Source organism: Manis javanica, chromosome 18 (genome assembly GCF_040802235.1).
Source record: "Manis javanica isolate MJ-LG chromosome 18, MJ_LKY, whole genome shotgun sequence".
Classification (NCBI taxonomy): Eukaryota; Metazoa; Chordata; class Mammalia; order Pholidota; family Manidae; genus Manis; species Manis javanica.
The window spans coordinates 24,171,437-24,184,953 of NC_133173.1; the positions used below are offsets into that span (position 1 = coordinate 24,171,437).

General features: G+C 41.1%; 1 long non-coding RNA gene across 1 annotated transcript; it reads left to right on the plus strand.

The window, feature by feature from the left end:
- Positions 1-5,823: 5,823 nt before the first annotated feature.
- LOC140847250 (uncharacterized) lies at positions 5,824-12,679 on the plus strand. The gene is made up of 3 exons (XR_012127065.1): positions 5,824-5,913; positions 11,276-11,501; positions 12,526-12,679. It is a non-coding gene; the product is annotated as an uncharacterized lncRNA (long non-coding RNA).
- The last annotated feature ends 838 nt before the right edge of the window (positions 12,680-13,517 follow it).

Genomic DNA, 13,517 nt, shown 5'->3' on the forward strand with positions numbered 1-13,517 from the left:
AAGGAAGGAAAGAGGCATAGAATTCACAATTAAACTTCATTTCTTCTTCCCCATTTTGTCAACCATTGGCATGCTCTGGGATCGATTTGGGAAACATTAAAGAGATCTAAGAATGTATCGACAGAAGTTTGTGTGGATTCAGGTAATAGGTAATGAAGGGACACAGGAAAAAGGAAAGAAAATGCCAGTACAATGACTTTTCCAATGTCAAGGGCTAGTCCTTAGTGACCAATTCCTAGAGAAGAAACAAGCAGACAGGTCAAGCTTGGCCTAAATCATGTTTAAGGAATTTTTCTAAACTGAAACCAGAGAATATGTCTGTAATAATTTCTTTTTCTCTGACTTCATTTCAAAAAAGATATCTGGTTATGTTATCCAAAGTTAAGACATCCAACTTCCCACTACCACCACTGGCTTGGGTAATTTAATCTCCCTGCAACTTAATTTCCTCATCCATAAAATAAGACACATGCAAAAAGTATTTTCCATGTGTCAATTTCATGAAATCATGCTAAATACTCACTATTTTATAAATATTACTGGTTTTTAGGCAGCCTTCCCTCTTCACCTTGAGTTATGCCAAAAAGCAATCAGTATGTGATAATGTATACTGATACATATTTTAAATTTCAAAAACGCTTGAGGATTCTCATCAAATACACTCGCATAATTCCCTGGGAAATCTTGGGCTCATGTTCAAGATGACAAATAGTCTTCTTCCCAAAACTACAGAAGTCAAACCAAAGTATGAATTCCAAGTAGTAATGCCAACACAAACCCTGGGAGACTCTAGAGCAGGGTGAGCTACCCCTTAACTGGAGGACAGAAGGAGGAAAAACGCAGCTGGGGGCCATCCTGAGGGCCTCATGGGAGGGAGAATTTTAAGTTCTGTTCTTGCCTTTCCTCTGAATTGCTTGGAGACAATCACTGGTTCCTCAGTAGGAACCAGTAACAATTACCCAGTGTCATCAGGACAAAATCAGAGCAGCATTAGGTTGGCTGATAAAAGCAGGACAAGGGCTGAAAAGCAAGCTTCGGGTGGTCACTCCTCTCGTCCTCATCTCCAAAGCCCCCAGGTGACAACCTCCTCAATGCTGGCTGTGCACAGACTCTCACACCGTGACCAGAGTTGTTACTTGAGATTCTATCCCCAGGATCATCACCTTCCCTCATGTCAAATGTACCTGAGAAAAACATATTTCAGGTCCTTGCTTCCACTGAGGGTGACTATATAATACCTCCCCCAAGCCAGGACATTTTAAAAGTGAAAAGGATGTGTAGTTAATAATTATGCTAAGACCACTGCAGGTCAAAACAATCAGACACCTGAGGAGCACAACTGCTGAGAAGGAAATACAACAAACCGAACAACAGACCATCTGAGGCAAAACTACTGGAACATACTCACCAAGATTTTAAATAAGTATGAGAAATACACTTTAAGTTATAAGGGACGACATCAATAACATGAAATGAGAGTAAGAAATCATAAGAAAAAAATCTAAGAGGAAATCTTAAGTATAAAAGTGTAGTTGTTGAAATACTCAGTGGAATAATAATAGCTTGGATCCATGTGAGAGCAAACTAGTTTAGAGTTGGAAGATGAGATCGAGAAACTCTGCAGAAAAGAATAGAAAAGAAGAAAAGAATAGAGAGAACATGCAAGAAAAAAGCCAGTTGATATGGACAATAAAAACAGATCCCTAATGTCTGGATTATAGTTATCTGAGAATAAATGGAAAAAAAAAATGTAGAAGTGGCACTATTTAAAAAATAATGACAAATTTTCCCAAAATTAAAGAATATCACAGAAGTGATATTTCATCTAACAAATGTTTCAGTGGAACTTACTAAGTGCCAGGCATTGTCCTGATGCTTCATGATATTACTTAAATTGATTCTCATTAAAATACTAAAGTTAGTTACTATTACTCATTTTAACCTATTCACAGGCCTTGAAACATTCACATATTTCTAACATCAATCACACTGTTTTGTAAGCCACTAATCTCACCAATCACTGTTTGCAATCTTCACTGTGGAAATGGACAATATTTCAGGTCATTGCTCCGAGATGGGACAGCTGAAGCCCTTGTAGTAGCTGTCTCTGGGAAGTGGCCCTACCCATGGGCAGTGCATCCCCCATCAGGGCAAACAGCTGCCCCTAGAGGAGAAGCTTCAAGGAGGCCATCACTGGTACGTGCACGTTATTACTGGCACACTGCTGAAGCTGTTGTGTTTTTAAGGAAGTTGTAGGCATACAACAAAGTCTTTAAACTGTCTGTGCCAAGTTTCATTTGCATATAGCTTATATTTATTATGAAAGAAGGCACCAATGTATTCCTCATTCTATTAACCAAGGATGTGAATTATGCTTTAAATTCAGTAAATTTGAGTCTTATTACTTACCTATTTCTTTTTGGACATATGAAACAGATATACAAGGTTCTTCTTTAATATCTGCATAGTATTGTTTTGTGGCTCAATTTAATCTAGAATTAATCTAAGAAAAAGACAAGCACATATCATTTTATATTCAATGTGTTTAAAACATATATGACATCCCCCAGTTAGAAAGAAAGTCACACATGGAACTTACTAGATATAAATCAGCATTCTAAACTCTGGAATTCACAAATATAAAATCTACAGTATTGTGGAATTTTATCAATCCTGTGAAACATACATTCTGTATTTGCCCTTAGTATTTTAGTTCAAGAAATAAGGGAAAATTTTTTTTGAATGTTCAGTAAAATTTAATGAAAACTTAAAATTTTAAATAAAACTTTATAAACTTTAAGTTTAGGTCAAGTATAGGACATTTTAAAAGATTGCCCACTTGCTACACAAAATGCAGACAGAATGAAAAAAAGCCTATTTCAAATCAATTTTACATCATCATAGTAATTTATGATATATCCATCCATAAATATTCTGTATAATATATCAAAGGGTGGAAAAGATGGCCCCTCAACAATTCACAGAGCAGATTTATGTCACCCAAGAAAACTAGATGTCATTGGAAAATAAAAAGACTCTGTTGCCAAGCACATTGCCAAGTTAGCAAGTGTAACATGTCTACACTGAGGGAAGCCAGAAACATGCCACAAGCCCCTATTTTAAGTAAGGAGAGAAAAACAAAAGATATAGAAAAATACTTGTGATGGAGGCCAGTGATAGGAGACAGGCATCATGACTAATTTTCCAAACAATCTGAGATATAAACAGTATAGTAAGAAAAGGAGAGATTCCATCTTAAGGCTAAGATTCCATTTTAAGAGCCAGTAAGGAAGTAAGATCCCTAAAATATTCTTTAGCAGACAATAACTCAGCCCGCCTTGGGGGCAAGGCAGGTGGTCTTGACTGATATGTTCCCAGAGGGAAGTCACTATCCTGGGGAGGAACAGGATCAATAAACTCATTGTGTTAAGTATATTCTTATTACTTTAAGAATTAGCTGGAGGACTGATAACAGGAGGAGGCATGGTGTCTATCACCTAAGCGTCTTGACACCACTTGACAACTACACCCCTGGCCCTTTGTCACATTCCTGAAAAATCCTTAAAAACGGGAACCCCCAACCTTTCAGTTCAGTGCCTCCTGAGGACATCCACACTTTTTCTCTCTTCAAGTGGGTGTTTAAATAAAGCTTTCTCACTGCTCAGCTTAATTGTGTTTTGTCTCTCTGCACTTTTACAGTGATAAGCATCTTTACTTCTTTGCTATTTCATTCTATTTCCAAGTCTCCACCTCATCTCCACTTTATCTCTGGTAAGTAGGCAGAGGGGCAGGAGGCTGCTGAGAGCTCAGGTTTGGGCCTGTGTGTCCCTGTCGCCTGGGTGACCCTGACCCAACTAAAGCTTCAGGAGTCACCTGAAAATCTCCCTTCTTTGGGATGTTTTAAGAATATAATCTCACTCCATCCTGGGCTCTGTGGCTCCCTGAATCCTGGGGTGGTGGGGGCTGGTGCCCACCCTGTGCAGATCTGGGCGGACAGGGGAATGCCAGGTGACCCTGGCCTAAGGAGCTGGCCAGGGAGACGTCCCTATGCGGAGAAGTTCAACAGGCTCCCACTCCCCCACCCTGCACTGTCCTGCCCTCAGCTGCTGGCAAGGCCTCCGCCATTCTAGCACTCCTCTCTCCTCTCGCTCTGAAGAATTCCTTCCTCACCTGCGCTCTTCCAACCTGCTGGAGAATTCTCTCTCATTCACAGTCAAGAACCCCCCCCAGTCCAGGTGGAAGTTTCACCTAGTGCACAGGGAGAGACCTCCCAGACACAGCTGCCTGGCAACACTTACAGACCAAAATGAATATAAATGTTCATTTTGAATTGGCTTGGGCACAGTTACCTGTAAATAGTCTTTACAAGTGAACAGGAGCACCAGCTCATGCTCAGTGGGAGTAGGAATTCAAGCTACCAGGCTCCTGACGATTTTTGCTCCAGAGAGGGAGGCCCGAGAACCAGAACAGGCCAAGGCAGAGACGGATTTCTGGTGGCCCCTGAGCTCGGCACGGCCAGGATCCACTTACCTGCAGGTAAGGCTGTTTTTGTGCTTGGAAGGGACTGGGGCAAAGGGACAGCTTGGCACAGAAGGATGTGGTAACTCAGATACTTTTCCTAAGTGAGAGTAAACCTGAGTAGGGATCCTGGTGGCAGTTTCTCTCCTGCTACCTTTCAGGATAACGCCTTTCCCTTTTTATTTTTAACCACCCCCACCCCACTCGGGCCCCAAACAAACCGTCAAGTCAAATCTAGGCCCAATTCCTGGGCAGCAACACTGTCGCTGCTATTTGGTCCTTCATCAGCCTAGTGCCCTGCCCCCAACCACCCAAGAGGGAGGGGATTCCGGGAGGTCCCCAGGAGGAGGAAGGCACTTAAATAGTGCCCCTCACAGCTGAGCCTAAGGCAAACCTTTCTGTCTGTGGGCCCCAAAGAACCCCATCCTTCCTCCTCTCCCCACCCTTCCTCCTCCCCCCACCCTCTAGCTGTCCCTCTAAAACCTTATACTCTTCTCACTCTATGAGGATGAGGGCAACATTAACAGGCATAGAGGGGATGGGACCCCCTTGTCCGCAGACACCTACCTCTAGAACTTCACCTGATGCCTGTACTGAGTCAGTACTGGAGTAAGAATCCTGTGTCCATGGCAACCCCGAACAGTGGATTCCAGGTGGTCGTGAGATCATAGCAGAGCGGGGATACAATACACTTCTTCCAGATTGCAAACTTAAAATTAGACACTGTTCCCCTTAAGATGGGGGTGGGGGTGCCAAGATCAGAGATCCCAGGGTGATCTTAGGGAAGACTGTCCAGGCTGTTAGTTTTTCTCTGGTATCCAAAGGAGGGCATGCTTCTTAAATACTCGGATTCTGAAGGTCACATTGAAGTTTCGGTTTTCCCTGTCGGTTGGAGAGAATACCCAGAGGGCTGAATGTTTTCTGGCTAATAATAAATTTAACGGCCTTGCGTGTGCGCAGTAGTGGCCGCGGGCAGAGGCCCTCGGGCGGCGCCGAGGGAGGCTGGCGCCCACTCGCCTCTGGACGCGCGGGAGGCGGAAGTCGGAGCCCGCGGCGCGGCCTGTGCCGGCAGCCCGAGGATGGGTAGTGAGCCGCCGGCAGGCTGCGCTCCCGGGAGACGGAAACGCCACCAGGGGGCGCAGCCCGCTGCGGAAGGGCGGGGACGGGGCGGCCCGAGGCGGGGACGGGAGAGGGGCGTGGGGCGTATGTCCACGCGGAGCTGTTGGTGGGACGCTCGCGGCTGGCGGCTTCGGGCCCCTCCGTGAAGTGGGGGCCCCGGCGCACGAGGGCCCAGCGCGCGGACGGCGGGCGGTGCGCGCGGGACGCGGGCTGAGCGGGGGGACGGGCTTCTCGGCGCTGGAGCAGGTCACCAGCTGGGACCACGGGGTTATGGTGGTACGACCACCGTCGTGTGTGTGATTATACCAAATAAGGCCGAGCCGAGGCCCGGAGGGCGGGTTTGGAAGGGGCAGAGTTGGGCTTTGGCCGCGCGGGAGCCGTGAGAAGGGCGCAGGGTGCAGGGATTCGGGGTTTCCGTTTAGCGCTGAGCCTCAAAGTCCACCACAGGGGAGGACGTGACGACGGGGCTGCAGATGGTCCAGGAGTAGGTGGGAAGGCTGACGACCTGAAGATCCTGACAGGGTTGAAGAATTGGCGTGTTGAGGACACAGGCTGCAGGGACTGGAGGTTGAGGTCTAAGTGTTGGATGTCAGACTATGACTTCAGTCTCTAGACCCTCCCAGAGGTCAAACTGAGGTCCCCAAGTGAGTAGAAGCAGGTGCTCACACATCACATTATTGGCCTGAACTCCCTGGCACAGCCCAAGGCCCGAGGTGTACACACATTCACCTGGCAAAATAGTCCAAGCGCTGAAAGGTCACCTCCCAGGAGACTGCTTTGCACGTACAAGATTTAAATAGCCTTCACCTGCTCAGTTAGCCCACTTCTACTCACATTTTGAGAGATAGATTTAGAATCCTACTTTAAAATTTTATTTATTCCCAAACCTATAAATACAAATCTAATTACTTTTTACCTTAAAAATATGATACTATGTACAATATACACCTTGGTTTTTTCACTTAAACTTGTTTCATGTCTGTAAAAAATATTTTTTTTTCATTCTTTTTGATGGCTGAAATTTATTGACCAGTTTTCTATTAATAGTTGTTTGGGGTCTCTTTTTCATTTTTTTGTTAGTTCAAATAAGATTGAAATTTATAACTGTGTATGTATAATTTTCCTGATGTTCTAATATGCTTTTAAGATTTATCTGTATAAGTAAAATTACTGGAGCAAATGGTATGTACATTTCTAATGCCAATAGATAGTGCCTGTCAACTGTCAACTACACTTTTCTGTAAGGTTTCACCAAGTTGTAGAGTTTCTTTCTAGCAATCTGAAGAGTGCCTGCTTCCCCATGCTCTTGACAACAGTGAATTTTAAGACATTTTTATGTCTGTCAATACTATAGGAATAATATCTTTGTAGCATTATTTTTATTTCACCCAGGATGAGTAAAGTTGAGGATCTTTTCAAGTGTTTGAGTTGCTTTTATTCCTTTTCAGTGAACTATTTGTATACATTTTTTGTCTAGATTTCTTGTGACTTATTGGTCTTTTTACTGATCTGAAGGAGCTCAAATTTAAAAATTGATATCTAATTGATGTACAACATTGCATTAATTTTAGGTGTATACACATTTGATGTATGCATATATTGATTGCAAAATGATCACCACAATAAATTTAGTTAACATCCATCACCACAAATAGTTACAAACTTTTTCCTTGTGATGACAACTTTTAAGATCTACTCTCTCAGCAACTTTCAAATGTACAATATTGTTAACTATGGTCACCATGCTGTAGATTACATCTTTGACTTACTCATCTTAAAAGTGGAAGTTTGTGCTTTATGAAAAAGTAGTTTTATACTAGTGTGTGTGTGTGTGTGTGTGTGTGTGTGTGTGTGTGTACCAGCCATCTGTATGTATTATGCAATAGAAATATTTTCCTGTGATTTCTGTTATTTCTTTATTTACGTTGGATTGTGTTATATATTTCTTAAGTCCATATGGTTCAATTGACCAGTTTTTCCTTTTATGTTTTTTGGGATTATTTGTTATATTGTCCTTAAAAAGACCTTTCTCCACTCTAAATTATGAAAAATATCCTCTCAGGGTTTCTTTTACTATTTATCATTTTGTATTAAAAATTTAAATCTTTGCTCATCTGGAATGTGTTCTGGTGTAAGATACAAAGTAGAGCTGAACTCATTTTGGTTCCAGTGGCTACCCAGTTATCCCAACACTGTCTATTAAATAATCCATGTATTTTTCATTAATTTGAAAAGCCACCTTGACATTGTATAAACTGCTACTTGTGTATTGGGGTCTATTTATAGACCTCTGGTCTGTTTCATTGGTCAGTCTATCAAATTTTGTGTCAGTACCACTTTTTTTTATGGTCTGAGTGGGCAAATGAGAAAGGCTAGTGTTGTCTTCTGCAGGATGTAAAATTTTGGTGGAGGTACAACATACAGAAAAGTGTACAAATCACAGGAATAAGGCTCAGTGAGAATTCGGGGTCAATTACAGTACAGTGTGTATTTAGTATGCATAACCAGTACTCAGAGCAAGAAACCAATGTCCAGAAGCCCCTTCTGACTATTACACTCAACCAATATCTTGGCTTAATGCTGACCTCTAATAGCTTATTAGCTGTGCCAGTTTTGCAAATAGCAGTTGAATATTCAGTGTCTATTCTTGGGTTTGGCTCCTTTCACTCAACATATGTGTGTAAAATTCAACTGTGTTGGTGCATATAGCTGTAGTTTGTTCAGTCATTGCTGTATATTATATTGTATAAATATAGCACCTTTTATTCATTTTACTGTTAATGGATATTTGGGGATTTTCAAGGCTTTGCTATTATGAATAGTGCTTATAGAACATTTTTTACATGTTATTTGGTGAACATATATTCACATTTCTGTTGGATATGTAAACAGGAATGTACTGGGTCTTAGGGGATGTGTATGCTCAACCCATAGTAGCCAGATGGTTTTCCAAAGTGATTGTATCAGTGCCTGAGAGTTTCCATTGCTGCACATCTCTGCCAAAACTTGGTATTTTTAGTAGAACCTATTGATGCCCCACCCATTTCAGTGCACATGGGCATCTTAAACTGTTTCCCTGAGTTTTCCAGGCCACCACAATCCCTTAGGACTCCCTCAAACTATGTGAGAAGGGTAGGGGATTAACAAGCCCTGAGCAGAGATCTCAACCAGTGACCAATGGGAGGCCAGCTTCCCTGAACTTTGGGCAGTGCAGCTCTGAAGCACATATTCTACCCTTGCTCCTGGAGTTCCCTGGAGGGCTTACGCTCCAGCTGGCAGCAGTGACAACTTGCCTGATGACACATCCTATACCTGTCACCTTGCTTTGCCTTCCCTCTCTCACGTTTCCACTCCCCCCCTGGTGTTTTCAACCCTTGCCCAGGGCCCACTTCTGGGGGAATCCAAATTAAGAATCTTTTTTTTTTCATTTTAGTGGCTGTGGTGGGTAGGGAGGTGTTAAAGGGAAAATATGTCTAAGAAGTCTCTTAAGGGGAGGAGGTGATAATGAAAAAAGGTTGAGTAACACTGGTCTAGATCTATGCTCCATATCCAATATATTGAGATAAGTTTCCAGTTTAATTTTTTTCATTTGTATGTGTTTTTCCAGTTTCAAAAGCACCATTTGTTGAAAACTTTTTTCCCCATCAAATTGCCTTAGCAACTTTGTCCAAAACTAATCAATAACATAGATGTGGGCTCTTTCTGGACCCTATTCTGTTCCATTGGCTTCTTTGTCTGTTTTGCCAGTTCCACATTGTCCTGACTACACTTGCTCTATAGTGTGTCTTAAATCAAGCTGTATGCTCTTCCAGCCCTTTTCTTGCATTTCAAGATCGTTTTCACTATTGGTGCTTTGCATTTCCATGCTAACTTTAGGACCAGCTTGTTTTTTACAAATACCACTGGAATTCTTATCAGGTTTCTGTTCAATCTGTGTATCAATTTGGGGAGACCAGGAAACTTGGTCTTCCAATCCATCATGACATACCTCTCTTTTATGTAGGTTTTTGTTTTTTATAAATAGGTTTATGTATTTGATGCTATTGTAAATGATAATTTTTATTTCATTTCTCAGATTTCTTGCTAACATATAAAAATGAAATTGGTTTTCTTATGTAGTTCAATCAGTCTAGTTGCAAATATTGGATTCATAACAATAATGTTATTTATTTGTGTTATCTCTTAATATAAAACAAATCCAAAATACTGATGAATAGCAATATACACATTGGGTTGGTGCATTCATTTCTTTTTTCTTTGCATTCATTTTTTAGATAAAATATTGTTGGGGTAACAACTACCAATTCATACTAAAGTGAGAGACTAAAGAAAATACTATAGAATATTGTGTTCCAATAATATACAACAAGGATGGTTTTAAGTTTCCTTAATCCCCATATGAAAACATTGTGACTAATTTACCTCTTTTTATTCTACTAGACTTTCTCCAATCTCATACTCAATGTTATTTTATCAGCATAACATACCTTATTATATTTAGGCATATGTATACTGAACCATGTTTAAGTTATATATTAAAGTTTTAAAAAGTCATTAAATATTTTTACTCAATAATTTAATAAATTTAAAATAATTAAATTTGCCCTTATGAAAAACCAGTATGTTGATCACACTTAGGTAAGAGTGCAGAAGCAGAATATACATGGAGCTTACATAGCTGTATTCCTTTTTAATGTATATCCTTATATACTGGTGCTTTGTTTCTGTAGTAGATAGTCTCAAAGGTAGGATTTCTGGATCAAAAAATATGTGCATCTAAGTTAGGAAGCATAACAATAAAATAAACATTCATGAACCCATGAACTCAAGGAGAATGAAAATACTTCTGATCCTGTGGATGCTGCTGGAGGTTCCTCTCCAAGCCATTCCCCTGTTCTCTCCGCAGAGGTGACTGCTCATCTGAAGGCTGCTATGCTCATAGCCCCTTGCTTTTCTTTATAGTCTAGACAGATGATAGATGATAGGTAGGTAGGCAGATGCATACATACCTACATCAGGACTTAGGCCTGAACAGCATATTATTTGTTACATTCATTTTTAAGCTTTATAAAAATGGCTATCATGATGAATTAGTATTTACCTTGAGGCATATTTTGATCACTAAAAACTATTAGTAAAATTGCTGGCATTGTTTGCATAGTTCACAAAAATATTATTCTGTAAAATACATGAATAACATTTTTTTGTTACTACATATCAGTGACTCTTCAACTTAAAAGTGGTGAAAGACAGACTAACTGTACATGCTTTTCATATATATTATCCACATTATTTTCTAGGTGCATGACCCTGTCCAGATTTTTAGAAATTAGTCATTTTGGCAAGAAAAACCTTGCTGAACTTTGTAAAGTACAAAATAGACACATGGGAGGTTTTTGAACCTGGAGAAAGCTAGTTTTCTATACATTTTTTCATAACTGTTTCTTATACAGATATCTTAATTGCTGTAACACTAATTTGTTACACTAGATGGAGACATGAGGCATAATTACTACAAATGCCTTCAAAAAGGAAAAATAACTTGGTATCTTGAGAACATAATTACTTACAAAAGAGAAACTATTACTTGTAAGATGTCATCTTAAAGGATATGATCTTCCATGTAATGAACTGTCAGCCCTAGGGAGAAACATCAGCCAGGGGCTGACACTGAGTAGTAACAGTTCATCAGTGAGCTGAAGGGGCTTCTTCGTTTGTTCACCCACGCAATGGAGGAGATCATCTTCTCATCCACTGACCATGCGTTCTTCAAGCACCTACTGCACCAGGAGCTGGGGTCCTTGACATAAGGAGGACACAGTTGTAGTCCTCAAGAAGTTCTCAGCCTTGGCTGAGTAGGGGAGGTAAGTGTGTAAGCTATCAAGTAGAATATATTTGGGGGAACTATTGAAGGGGGTAACACTGAGTTCAGTGGTGACATCGAGAGAGAAATGGATTTCTCTTACTGAGTAGGAAGAGATGCCTGGGTGAGTTTTCAGGGATGAGTAACTCATAGACGTCAAGGATGGGAAGACTAGAACAGCGGTCCAGACAAAATGCAGTGAAGGCCTGAATCAAGTGGGTACCTGTAGGGATAGAAAGGAGGAGATGAATGTACAAGATGTGGGGCAGCAGAATAGGTCAGGCTTAGTAGCTAAATGATTGTGGGGATCAAGGGGAGGAAGAGATTTCCTAGATAGCTTAGGACGAGGACTATGGAGGTCGGCATAAAAATTCAATGTGACTAAGAGAAACAGAAAGAAATAAAGCACCTCTCCTTATATCTTAACTTGTAAACTAACTCCCACCCTTCCCCTCTTGAGATCTCAACCCATTCTCTGTGTACTCTTGCATGTGAACTTATTCCTCCTGCCAGATGAGTCAGTCTCAGATTTATGCTGATATGTACTAAATTTCCTGTAAAAGTAAGAAACCAGTGTGTCATGGCTCTTGCTCTCTCCTTCCTCTTGTCCTCTTTCTCTCATGCACGTGTGCACCACACACAGCTGCTCACATGCAGGGACAGGAACATAGAAAAAGGTGTAGTGTCACTTATAGAAACTTACAAATAAAAAGATATGAAACAACTATTTGTACAGCAGAAAAAACAGTCTAAATCTCATAACAAATCCCAAGAAACCATGATTATTAGGACAGGTCATAATTTAAGTGTTCTTGAATCCTGGAATAGAATATGGGCCTTACTTCATATGTTTAAGTCATGATACATACTCATATATTTGGAAAGTTAGCTAAGTTGTTTTATAAGTTTTTTAAGTCTAGAATTTTAAGGTTTGGGTCTTCAGTCTTCCTTTTAATCTCCACTGTGACCTTGGCTCTGTTCTGACGTAAAGTCCATCTGTTGAATCTTACCTGTCTCTAACACAGAGAGGACGATACATACCCAAGGAGCATGCAGGATGCTGGGAGAAGCCAACCTGCCGTGGCCCGGCGAATGAGCCCAGACAGCTTCCAGAAGCAAGTTGAGAGGAAAGAGAAGCTAGAGTCACAGAGAGCAACTTCCTTCCAGAGTGGATCAAGTGCCAGAAAAAAAATAAAAAATTCTGACTTGCTTTAGAAATTTGTGCGTTCTTTTGACTTGCATGGTGGTGAAGCAAAATGAATTTGATGTGTATATTTGAGTCCCATCCGGAGTTCTCCCAGCCTACCAATCCTATCAGCATCATGTCTGCCTGTATTGACACTTTTATCTACCTGCAAAACCACTTCTAATCTTCTCACCCTCCTGCCCCCTCATCTCAGTGGCACAAAAAGAGCAGACAGCATAGGGGGTGAGCACAGGCAATGGGGACGATGCGGACAGACTCAACAAGTACAAACCCTACCTGCCTTTAGAGCATATTTCTGGGAAAATTTAGAAAGGCTCAAGCCAAACTGTATGAAGTACCATGAGTTGGTGGAAGGACTGTAAGAGGCTTATGTCAAAAGGTCTTGGGTCATAAGGTTCCTCAGAGAAGTGGTTGATTCTTGGCCTGGAGTAGGGGAAATCTAATTGAGCATGGAAATCTTGTGCCAGAAAACAGGGAAGTACTCAAAACAACAACAGTCCCACAATGATAAGGCATGAGCCCTGCCTAATGGGGTTCCCAGGAGCCACAGCTGGAACAATTAGAGCAAAAGATGAGTAACTATAATATTGGGTTATGATCCATTGAGTAAAATAAGTATCCATGAGTCCATACACCCCAGTATAAATACATTCCAAGTCACTACTGGTAAACATCACAATAATAATCCTGCAGGCAAGGGCCACTGGTAGGTACTAAGATCCAGGGTGAAAGCCTGAGGAAAACAGAATATCAGCATAGTCTTAATGTATCTCCTCCAAGATATTTACCAATTTCAAAGAAAAAAATACT